Genomic DNA, 12,981 nt, shown 5'->3' on the forward strand with positions numbered 1-12,981 from the left:
CAATATTTAAACATGTAGGCTAGAGAATGACTTTCAGTTGTATTATTTATTAGACGAATACTAATTATCACTGTAAATATGAAAATCTGTACAAAACATCAAAGCATTAAGAATACTTGCAATAAAAAGAAATTTTCTAAATGGTGCTGTTTGTCTTATTATGCAGTAGACTTGAGATCTCAGTAGTTATTAGTTCAAGATCAGGACACAGTGTTTAAGGGATTGTACATTTCAAAATATAATTTACTTTGAAGCGATCTGATCCTATGCCATGACATTTAAAACATTAACATAATGCTCACTTAAATTGAAAAAAAATCTCTCACTTTGTGATTTTTAAAAAAGCAAATAGAATGCATTTATCAAACACTTTTAGTTGATGTTTGTTATGGAGTAGTGGCAGAAATCTTTAGCCATTCCTCGTTGCCTCAGGAGCAATGATTTTATTGAACATGTGCAAACATAAATGGAAATATACGTAAAATAGAGTTTATAACAATATAACAAGCTTGAAAGTCAATATTTGGCATTGTAACTGTTATTCTTCAGTTCTAGTTTTCTTGTCATTTCCACAGGAACAGTTTTCCAGGCTTCTTGAAGGATATTCAGAGCACGTCTTTGGGTGTTGTCCGCCTTTTGTTCCGTTCTCGTGTCACAATGATCCCACACTGCTTCAGTAATATTGAGGTCTGGGCTCTGGGGAGGCCAAGCCATGACTGATGCTGTTCTATTGTATGTTTTTCTATCCAGGTATGCTTTTACTGTACTGACAGTATTTTGGGGATCATTGCTATCCTGAAAAATGATGCATTTGCCAATCACATGCTTTCCCAATGGCATTACATTGTGGATTAAAATCCATTGTTACTTTTCTATATTCAAGATTCCATCAATCAAGAGTTTCCCATCCTTAAGAATAGCTTCTTCTTCTTCTAACAATTTCTGACAAGGGTTCAGCAAACGGTAGATGAATCAGCTGAAGGGCTAGATGCACCTTTCAGGTCCTGTGTTGGGTCTTAACTCGATTTTCCCCTCTTATTTCTTAAGGACATGACTTTCAGATATTGTTAATTTGCTGTAGAGGGTGTGTGTGGTTGAAAGGCAAGGCCTGAAGAGGAAATGAGGGTTAGGTGAGAGGAATGGTGGAAACATTGGGGTAAAACTTGGATTCACTTATTATTAATTATTAAACACTTATTATTAATGGAGCAGTAACACTGAGAAAAAAATCATCAAACTTTTACTCCTACTGACAAAATTAATCAAAAGCATTTTTAATTATGAACATTAAAAGTACTATTGAATGGGAAAAATCACATCTATCTGGATTTCTTTGCTTGTTGATTTCCAAACTAATATAAGTATTTTTCTGTACCTTTGCACTGATTTAACTGCTTTAACTGAATTTATCCTGCCAATGCTTTTTTGCATGTGCCCTTTGCTGCTAGAAATCAGATCATCTTTTTCATATAAATCTATGTACAAAAAAATACATAGATAGCTTTTAAAGCTGGAATCGGTCTTTGACTTTGCCTTTATTCTTCATTGCTGTATTACCTTTCCTCCTTCTGACCTTACTCTTTATGGCCACTTTTAGCATAAATATAGCATCTGGTTTAGCAAACCTTATAAAGGGAAAATCGATCTGAGGAATGGGAACAAAGCAAAAGTCATCATGAACGTGTCAGTTGAGGCTGTTAATCAGTGGGATACTGCAGGTCACCCTGCTTAAAAGCTGTCCCAATCCCTCTTTACGTGAAGCCTTTGCTTTTATTATATACTTCATATAACATATCATATTTATTTCTAACCACCATGACACCACAAGAGGGAAGCATTAGGCACTGAGATGGTGAAACTGCAACTGATAAAAATGCAGTTCATACATATAATGCAGCAAGCTAATCGATCTGTTGAAATTCACAAACACTTCTGCAGAGTAGATACATTCATTTCATTTTGTAGAATAAAAATATAATTTCCTGCCTTGTTTAGTATCACTATAATAGAAGGACACCGGCGCTAACAGTAAAAGTAAAAGTAAAAGCTATTGATACCAATTATTTTTATACTATATCCTCACTTCACAGTGAGAACCAAAATCTGTTTCTTCTTTCTTTTGTACTAAACATGTTCTCACACTCTGGAGCCATTTTGGTGCAAAGTCAGCAAATTTTATAATTTATAAATTTTTCAATTTTATATTTTATATTCCCCTTGCCATAAGAGCTGGGTAACACCCAAATTTCTCATCTGTGCAGTATTAAAGGTTTATCCTATTCTATTCTAAAACTTTAAAACTGTTTTTATTCTAGTATATAACTTTTATGATCACTGAAATTAAAGTTAATATAGATATAGCTTAAAAATAATTGGACAAATAAGTGCCTGGAGATGTTACCAAAATGGCTCCAGAGTGTGAGAACATGTTTAGTACAAAAGAAAGAAGAAACAGATTTTGATTCTCACTGTGAAGTGAGGATATAGTATAAAAATAATTGGTATCAATAGCTTTTACTCAACAATGAACACATAAGGTGAAGTAAACGTAAATCACAGTCTGATAAAAACCCTTTAATAAAGCACATTCAGTACATGTTCTGAAGCTATTACTCTGGCTCTGTTTGGGGTCATTGTCACGCTACAGAATGAACTTAAGCGATCTGATTATTTTGCATGATAAAAGATCTAATTGTAGTTCTAGTCTCTAGTTTTGACATGCTCTCTGCAAAAAAACCCCCAAAACAACAAAAACTAAAACAGCGGGATGCTTCACCATGCTTCGCTGCCAACATCTGTGCCTAAAGAGTTGTGCACAGTATTGTGTGTTGTATCATCTGTTACCCTTGCTGCAGTGGGTTTTATGAAATTGTCACATTTTCATACAGTGTTGCTGTTCTGTCAAGTAATTACATCTGTATCTCTGCTGCTTTTTTCCCGAGGCAGAGCAGAGAGCAGGCTGGGGTGACAGCTGCAGTGACACTACCCTCCAATCACAGAAAACATACAGCGCCACATGGTGCATATTAGAGCAAAATCATATTTGACAACTGTGAGTTCTCTGCTCTGACATTAAACCATAACCTCTTTCATTAAGTGCTCACAGGGAGCTGCAGGACACTGCTGGTCAGAACAATGCAAACTATGATACAATAATGTCAATGAATTACATTCATTTTCTAGATTTTTTGTCATCCTTTAAAAATAGCTCCATTTTTTTACATGCTAAAATCTACAAATTATACAAATTTCCATCCCCATAAATACAACCTTATCTAAGTAACGCAGTGAGTTTATTTGATCAGTTTGTCCTTGTTAGCATTTACTGCTGGCTTACATTTAGCAGGACTTTAACCAACATATGGTAATCCTATTTCACGCCAGAGAACGATGAGCAGTCTCTTCGTTAAGAGTCTGATCAGCATTCAGTGTTATGTTAGCATGCAGGCTCTGTCCCTCAGAGCCGCCTCACTCCTCTCTCCCCCTCTCTGCTAGAAACAGGCCCTTGTGCTCCCAGCAGTCTCCTCCTGTTTTATTTACATCTTAAGCATTTAAGCTGATGCTTCATCCAGAGCAGTTTAGCGAGAGTAAGCAGTAGGAGGTCAGTGTCTGATTCAAGGACACTATTTACAGGACATATGGTTGCTTCAGGATTGAACCCATAACTTGTCATTTATAGAACAGTCCCTTTAATGTTCGGCCACCTGGCTGCTTTATTTGTGGCTGGGTAATATTGTGTAGAAGCGCTTTTATAAAAAATGTGATGAAAGTACTCTTAAGTCGAGTTGGTGTAAGTTACAGCAGATGCCATGCAGCTGGAAGCTGAGGGTGAAATCTCTTTTGAAGTAGTCTATTTTGGGGGATGATTTTGAGGACTAATCTCACAGCATGCCGAAAATATTTTGACCACAACCATGAAAATGGATGGAGCAGTTAAAAGGAGAGCAGGCCAGCATGGTAGCTCATCTTTGCTGTCTCTACCTTATTTATAGTCCAGAAAAGCAAAATAAAGCATGAGTTTAGCAGCAAAAAATTACAAACAAGCTTGAAAATAAAATTAAACTGAAAAAAATAAGCATACTAATTAAAGTATGACAAATTTAAAGACTGCAGATGTATCCTAAAACACAGTAACAAAGCACAACCCAGGAAACCAGTTGTTTATTGGAAGACAATCTTGGGAGCAAAAATCCAGCTGATCACACTTATGCAATTTAATATATGACATCATATACATCTCAGTACGTTAATAATTTCAGCCTTTAAGGCCTCCTGCATTTCCACTATTGGTACTTTTGTGCATTCCTGATTCAATCCTCCTCTCTCGTTCATGTTCCAACCCTTTGTCCAAAAAAGTGCTTCCTATGTTTGACTAGGTTTTCAGTAGTTATGGCACACAGCAGTTAACCAAATAAATTAACTTAGCGCAAAGAAACTTTGTACCCAACTGCTTACAGTACTTCATGCTACGAGATATATTGCATCTGATGCTACAGAATGCTTGGTGGAAAAATAGCAATAAAAGTCAGAATCCATAAAACATAGAAGTGAGATTTAGCCCAGAGTCCTTGTTGGGGTGATTTGAAAAAAAAAGTACACCAAGTAATATTTTTAGCATATTTTTCTTCAAATTATAAATATTTACAAGGATTTGAATTTTCTGAAAAACATAAGAATCACTTTTCAGGCATTTTTGCTAAACTGTGTAAAATTTTCTCCTGTCACGAGTAGCCATTCCTTAATTTCTAAGTACCATAGACCAGCGGTCCCCAACCCCCGAGCCATGCACTGGTACCGGTCCGTGAGTCGTTTGGTACCGGGCCGCGAGTGTTGAGGTTCAGGTGTGCAATTTATGGTTTACCGGGGGTTTTTTTCTTCGTTTTATCGTTCATATTTATTGTTTTTATCGTTACCTCAGTTCCCCTGTGTCTTTTCCCGTGTGTTATGAACACATTTTAGTTATTTAGGGCCGGTCCGTGGCACAAAATGAATGAAATATTGCAGAAAGACTGATGGAAGATGGAAACTTTTTTTCCCCTTCACATAAGAAAGAACACGCTTTTGGTCGATTAAATGTCTACTAAAACTTAAACACTGTAAAGAAGTGGCACACAGGAATTATGGCAACATCACATTGAAAGTTTGTAAAATTCATATAGAGAAATGGTCCTCATGCTAAACTTTCACCACGTTGAATGTCCATGTTTTTAAAAAAAAACTAACAAAAACAAAAAAACATCAATTGTTTCCAAACCACCTCATCACTCGTCTCCTTAAAGCCATCTATTTTTGAGTCTTATTTCAAAAGCTAAGGAGCCCCCGCATCATTGATTGTCCACTGGCCAAGGTAACGTCAGGTGACAGCTCTTGGAAATAGCCTTTGTAATTGGTCCCAATGAAACTGGCCAGGCGATCACTGCTTCATAGTGTTCTTGATGGTCCACCTCTGCCCCGAGCAGGGCTGCAGGACCAGCAGGTGGCCGGAGTAAACATTAGCCGGCACCACCTCCAGACAGCGTCCAGTAGCCCGATTTATGATCGATTCGTTCTGCAAGGCAGAAGGAGATACAATACTTTGGTTTTAACAGATTTCACAGATGGTCTGTGAACAATGCGTGATGGTGACAGAACAGTATGTAACCAGACCGGGCCTTATGTGAACTGTTGCAACCTCTTTCTTAAACAAATGGCACTAACTTTTTACCTTACATCTATATAAAATAAGTAAGGTCTCCCTATTTCCCTAAGACTTCTACGTCTGCAGGACTCTTCACTGCTTGTCCTGCTGTGTGACAAAGAATCGATGTGGCAGAAGGTCTGCAGCATCACTGTTCAAGCTCTCCTCTTCCCGTGCTACAGGCTGTAACTCTTTAGTTTTTAAAGGTTACCCAAACAGAACTAAAAGACCAACAGAAAATTGACTTACAAAAGGTTTTTCACATTAAAAGAAAAAGAGAATCAATGCCAAAGTAAAAGGTATATTGAGTCGCTTGTTACCCTTTAAGCAGTCTGGGTTTAGTTGTCTTAAGAGGACCCCTTATTTTCTAGCATAAATATAATTTTACAACAGTTATTGTTCATATTAATCATAGCCAAAGTCTCAATTTATGTGCAAATAATCCCCGTTAACCAGACTGCTTTGATTTCAGTAATAGCAGAGATGATATCCTAATATAGTCATCACAAACAGACAGATCTATCTGTGAAGTCCTACTGGCCCCGGTGTTAAAACCTTCTGTTTGTGAGGGTTTTAACACAAAGAAAGGTGGCTTCAACGGAGGTATTCGGAATATAAAGGCGGTTCTGTCAGATAAAGCATGAACTACGGGGCTGCAGCAATGCTGAGTATGAGAGAAATGAAGATTCATGCAAAGCTACTCTCATATTAGAGTCCAAGAGAAAAAAGAATGGACCCAGACATGAGCTCAATAGGTCCCTTTTAAAATCTGACATATAGATACTTTTCCTCTCAACTCTATGCCAGTAAATTTTAGTTTCTCTTATAAACACTCAGTTATATCATTGAAAAAGAGATTTCTTTACACTTCTGACCTGAGAGAAATGCCATGTCTTCTGTTTCACGTTGGTCACCTTTTCACAATTGAGGAGCTGAGGAAAGTTGCTCATCTGATCGTACACCACACAACGAGTGTCCTCACCAGTGCTGCCTAGGGGTCCCAGAAACAGCTGACCTTCTTTAGTGTAGCGTCCTAACTAAGAGGAAAACAGATACGTCACACATACAGTAAACGGAAAGTTACTGAACTGGCTGAGTGAATACTCTTCTCTTTATTAGCTAACGATGAAATAAGTATGTGATGATGTACAAGTTGAAGGTAACCTGGCAGGAATTTTCCTTGATTATGCAAGCTGTTGGGTTTTTTTTTTGCTGCTTTGAACAAGAGGATGGTGTTGTTCCCAATACTGCTGAGAGGCAAAACATGTCTTTGTTCTTCACTGAGTGCTAAACACAAAGATTTTCCTGTACATCACTGCTAATCACAGTGTTGTTTCAGCAGAGTTCTAACCCACATATAGCCCTAACATTTTATATACACCAAATTCTGCAGTTTTCTCAACTTGACAGAAAGAAAAAGCAGAAGTGAGTCAGATTCTTCCCGCTCTGTTTTCTAACCTTTGTGTCTTTCACTTCAGCTTTTTCGTTCAGATTAATAGTAATTTCCACTTTAGCAGTGCAGATAAAACAGTTCCTTTGGTTGCATCTAGCTCTGAGGCTTTGAGTGTGCTGACGATAAAGACTGATTGGGAAATTGTTTATATCGCATTCTGTTCCTAACAAAGCATGAATAGTGGTTGCAATGCCTTGCAAAAGATATAAAGATAAAGCTTTCCATCAACCACCCAGTCAGCCCAGTTTGGGTCTTTTTGCAGAGTAACTGCATCCTGTTTGCAGTACATCATACAAAAGTTAGGTGATTTAACAGCGTTTGGACTCAAAATCTTAAAAAATCCCACTTGTGGTCCCTAGATGTCACTGCTTCTTCTTAAGAACAGAGTATTTATTAAAATGTTTTTCTAGTATCTTTGACCACTACAAGTTACATTCATCTTTTCACAGATATTCATATCGCACTTTATTTTATGCACTTATGTGCTTTATCTGTTTTGCATACACACCTACAGCCAGTCACCATTTAACCTAACGTGCATGTCATCGGACTGTGGGAGGAAGCCGGACTACCTGGAGAGAACCCACGCTAAGACACCATGGGGTCGCTTTTATCTCCGTGGAAGTGCAAGTGTGAAAAACTGGTGGTCTAATAAAAACTGAAGACTTTTTGTTCCATCAAAAGGATAACTTTAAAAAATGCAACTGAAGCATGTCTTGTGAAGAAAGTGTGATGCGGCTGTTAGATTTGTATTGTTGATTGTCATTTATGCTTAGAAATATTTACTTATATATGCTTAGAGTTTTGTAATTAATTGTAGATTGGTAGAGGTTTTGATCCTTGATAGTCTGCAAACTGTGTGTGTATTAGACAGCACTTTGGGAGCATGAGAGGTCATACCGTGTTTTATTGTTTTATGGTAGGATTAACGTAGTTGCGTCTGTTCTAGTCTAGTCTTTGTTTAGATGAACTGCAGGACTTCCTCACCGTGTTATCTAGGATGAACCATCTAGGGTGAGGGGGAGGCTACCCTCTTCCTGACCAAGGATGTTTGACCCTTTGATCAGCAGTCCACACACACACACACACACACACAGACACACACACACACACACACACACACACACACACACACACACACACACACACACACGCACGCAGTAAGGATGGGCGGACATGTCTCAGCCTCCACCACTCTCAGCACTGGAGCCCCCCAGGGGTGTGTTCTGAGCCCCCTGCTGTACTCTTTGTACACATATGACTGTGTGGCCACTACCAGCTCCACCACCATCATCAAGTTTGCTGACGACACCGTCGTGGTGGGCCTGATCTCTGATAACAACGAGACGGCCTACCTGAAGGAGATTAGGAATCTGGAGAACTGGTGCCAGAGGAACAACCTCCTTCTAAACGTCAGTAAGACAAAGGAGCTGATAGTGGACTTCAGCACTAAGCAGGAGAGGAACTACCAGACCCCCGTCATCAACGAGTGCCCAGTGGAGAGAGTGGACAGCTTCAAATACCTCGGAGTTCACATCACGCAGGACCTGTCATGGTCCTGTCACATCAACACCGTGGTGAAAAAGGCCCGTCAGCGTCTCTACCACCTCAGACGCTTGAGAGACTTCCAACTGCCCTCCAAAGTGCTCAGGAACTTTTACTCGTGCACCATAGAGAGCATCCTGGCGGGAAACATCTTAACCTGGTTCGGGAACAGCACCATGCAGGACAGACGAGCTCTACAGAGGGTTGTGCGGTCAGCTGAGCGCACCATCCGCTCCGAGCTCCCTGACCTGCACTCAATCTACAGCAGGCGGTGCTGGACCAAGGCCAGGAAGATCGTGAAGGACCTCAGCCATCCCAACAACAGACTGTTCTCTCTGTTGAGGTCAGGAAAGCGATTCCGCTCCCTGAAGACCAACACAGAGAGACTGAGGAGGAGCTTCTTCCCGCAGGCGATACGGTCTCTCAATCACACCACCACACAGTACTGACCCACACATACAGTTCTTACACACACACTGGACTTTCTGGACTTTGTTTTTGCACAACACTGGTCACTATATTCTTCATTTCCGGTTAATACTTGTACAGCTGCTGTTATTGTGTATATATTTATTTATATTTAGATTTCTTCATACATTCTTATATAGTTCTATACTGTGTATTGGTGTATTTTGTTGTACAGTTATTTTATTTTCAACTTTAATTTATATATTTTATCTTATTCTTCCCAGTTAAATTTACCCTTCATTCTAATTTGTGTTGTACAGTTATTTCATTTTTAACCTTAATTTATATTTTATTCCTTCCTAGTTAAATTTACCCCTTTTTAATTTTTCATATTTATTTCCTACCTTATTCATAGCCTTTCCTTTTTTGTTTTCTTTAGGTCACGAGCAGTTGTCCAAGCATTTCACTACATATCGTACTGTGTATGACTGTGTATGTGACAAATAAAATTTGAATTTGAATTTATTACTCTTTGTGTGTATGTAGACGTCATATGTTAACGAACTTATGCATATTCATGTAACCTCAATAAAAGGACAGTGGTACGGGAGGACGGACGAGAGCAACTGGGGCCAAGCGAAGGAACGGCGATTGTCCGGTTCTCTCCCGTGCACGAGTAACATGAAGCTTGCCTACTTCGTGTCTTGCTTTGCAGTGTAATTATATTGCCTTTAACGTTCCAGCGGATGGGTTCAAGCTACAAACCTATCAGCGGCACTCATTTTTCCAGAATTGAATTGAAATTTTAGCTCCTTTAGCATTTTACCACTGAAGCCTTGACTTTCTGCCTAAAGCACCTGTTTACCACTGTGAGCTAAAAAGAGAGGCCCTTAGGGCTGAAGGGATGAAGAGCTGACACTGGCTGACTCAGGGCTTCAACACAAAAAGTGCAAGACACAATTTTATTCTGACAGCAGAACTCGCTCCTTGGAGGATTTCAGCTGAGCCTGTGATTGAGACACAGCTGCAAATCACATCACCGGAGAAGCTCACTGTATGTTTTCATGAGAAAGCAAAGCAACTGGAAAAAGATGGAGTATACTCTTTAGTATGGTGGTGAGGAAGAGTGTTGTACCTGAGGACCCCACCCATGGCATGGGTGCAGGGTGGCTGTGTGGTTCTCCTTCACACCCTGATCCATACACAGGTGGCTTGCTTTAGAATTGCGGACCTTAAATACACAAAAAAAAAGAGTCAGACTTAATTCATAAAATATGAATATTCCCCAAAATAATTACCGATTAAAAATGTATAAAGGCTAAAAACAAGGATGTGTCAGTGTGGATCAGACAAAGTTCTAAATCTCATTTATTTTCTATTAACAGCTGAGAAGATGTGGATGTACATGCTGTCTGAGTCCCTGCTTTCTTGTTATATTTTGGTCTGTGGAGGAGATACAAGTTTCTTAGGACTTTGTGTAAGTATCATTTATTTAATTTCAGTGGTTTAATTTGTACATCAGATCTTACATCTACAAACTTACTTTTTCCTGTGTCTTTGTCCTTCATGGCTCACCTCACCGTAGAACAGCGTATCGTTGTACCTCCTCATCTCTGGGTAAACGTTGTCTAGGTACCAGTGAAAGCTCTTACATTGCAGACTCTTCCTCAGTGCAACCCTCTGTGATATGTCTCCGTAATCAATACCGTGGTTCTGCAAGAGCAAAGGAAGTTATTATGCCTAAAGTCTCTACATAAATTGTGGAACCAAAAGAAAAACTGTTTGGCTCTGAACATGGACATCTGATAGTCACAAACAGACAAGCATGACTGACAGCATCCTCTCTAAGAGAGGTCTTGGTGCAGAAAAATGCCGTTCTCACCTCCATGGGGATGTTCCAGGCCAGGTAGACATTGGACTTGTACTCATCCATCCAGACCTCTGCCACACGCAGGGCATTAAGGCGTGTGTGGAAAGCTATGTTACTGTGGTAAGGTTTCTTCATTCGTGCAATATGAGCCACTCTGGAGCAAGGCAGCACCTCCATACTGCCTCCACACAGCCACACCTGTGGGTAGTAGGAGTATGAATTAAAGCTCACAATAATATACTGCTGGCTGCTGGGCAGCAGGAAATATAAATAGGCAGATGCACAGTCGCCGCGATGTCCTGATTTATAAAGTCAATTACAGCTAACAGCTGGAGCATAGAGCACCTGGAAGGACGTGTTTTCTTTGTGCTGGAACTAATGAAAGCTAAATCTGTACATTTAGAAGTCCTTCTCGGTTTTTCTTCTTGTTTTCTGTTATATAAAAAATATCTAATTGTTGCTTTTATTCATTTTTTTCTAGCCAACCTTAAGGGGCATCAAGAGGAGCTGAGGTTTTCGGCACTTCAGCACTGGGTTAACTTTTAAGCTCCAACTGTGAGTATACATACATAAATGCATGTTTTTTTACTTATATTGTTTGCTGTGACAACGTATCATCCAGAGCACTCTCCCAGTCAGCGAATACACCATGATGATTCCAGGCATGTCATTAAAGATCAACAAGAAGAGACGGTCAGAAGCACAAGTCATGCTTGAAGATGTGGCCAAAACATCTTCTACAGTTCACCATGCTATTTCCCAGCTTTGATGTAGGACAGCGGGCCAGAACAATAAGACATGAATGCTAGCATAGCCCCAAGAGCTACACAACAACAGAATAAAAAAAGAAGCATAAAAGCAAGCAGTTTACACAATCATAAAAGCATAAGACAACAAGTGAGTTTTGAGTTGGGACTTAAAGAGAGAGATGGAAGAGATATTTCTTAAATCAGGAGGTAGGGAATTCCAGAGTCGTGGAGCAGAGCAGCTGAAAGCCCTGCTCCCCATGGTGGCAAGACGGGGGGAAGGGACGGAGAGAGAAAGGGAAGAAGAAGATCTAAGACATCGAGATGGGGCAGTGATCTGAACCAGATCAGAGAGATATGGAGGAGAGAGATGATGAATAGCCTTAAATGTGTACAAGAGTATTTCTTCTTCCTGACCAAGATTCGTTCCTTTTGTTGCTTCTCATTAACAGAGGTCAAAGAAAGTATAATGATAAAGTGGAGAACTACTGGACATCATTCATTTTTGGTGCTAAAGGTTTAAGAATTAACTGCAGCAGAAGAGCTTCACCTGCTTGTGAAGTGGTTTAGAAAAGAAACCTCAGAGCATGAAGGTTGAATCAATTATCTCCTCATACAAACCACCCAGCAGCTGAGCTGAAAATGATATCAGAATGGCTAGAACAATGTTATGGTGCATCTAGAGCTACTGAAACAGCTCTTAATGCAAAACTTTAAAAAAGAGCTTTTTGACCTAGCAGACTTGCTATTGAAGAAATAGGAAGCTGAACAAGATAACTTCCTCCCAGGATCCTCTCTGGAAACAGCCAGTGGTACTCATCCCTTTTTCCAAAAGCTTCTACACAACCTCAGGAAAAATGGACATGCCCAAATAAGGGCATCATGTAGCTACAATCTCTAAGTTGATCAGTGGTGGAATCCAATGACCTAGCTGTAATCCTTACTTCATTCACAATGATAGCCATCAAAATCAGCAGGTCAAGACTGAGGTATCCTCTGCAGGTTTGGAGAACAAATGTGCAAAGCCAGCAACTGACCAATTAGGAACTATCCCAGCCACAGAAAAACACAGCCCTTAAACAAACACAGAGGCTTCAGAGGAAAACCCCTTGAAGAACAGATGAGAACAGGACATGGTGCTGTGAATTCATTCATGCAGGACTGTGAGTGAGATCAAACCACTGGACCCTGAATTGACCTCTCACTGTTAGGTAGAATTGTTGTGCACATCCACAAGCTTCAAAAGGAGATTAACTGCTCTCATAATGAATAATTTACCCAG

General features: G+C 39.7%; 1 pseudogene; it reads right to left on the bottom strand.

The window, feature by feature from the left end:
• Positions 1 to 4,146: 4,146 nt before the first annotated feature.
• Positions 4,147 to 12,981, bottom strand: part of LOC146654891 (polypeptide N-acetylgalactosaminyltransferase 17-like) — a 28,931-nt pseudogene continuing 20,096 nt past the window's right edge.

The sequence above is a fragment of the Rhamphochromis longiceps genome, linkage group LG14, assembly GCF_057381845.1.
Source record: "Rhamphochromis longiceps isolate RC_006_pf linkage group LG14, R_longiceps_female_GT1.1, whole genome shotgun sequence".
Classification (NCBI taxonomy): Eukaryota; Metazoa; Chordata; class Actinopteri; order Cichliformes; family Cichlidae; genus Rhamphochromis; species Rhamphochromis longiceps.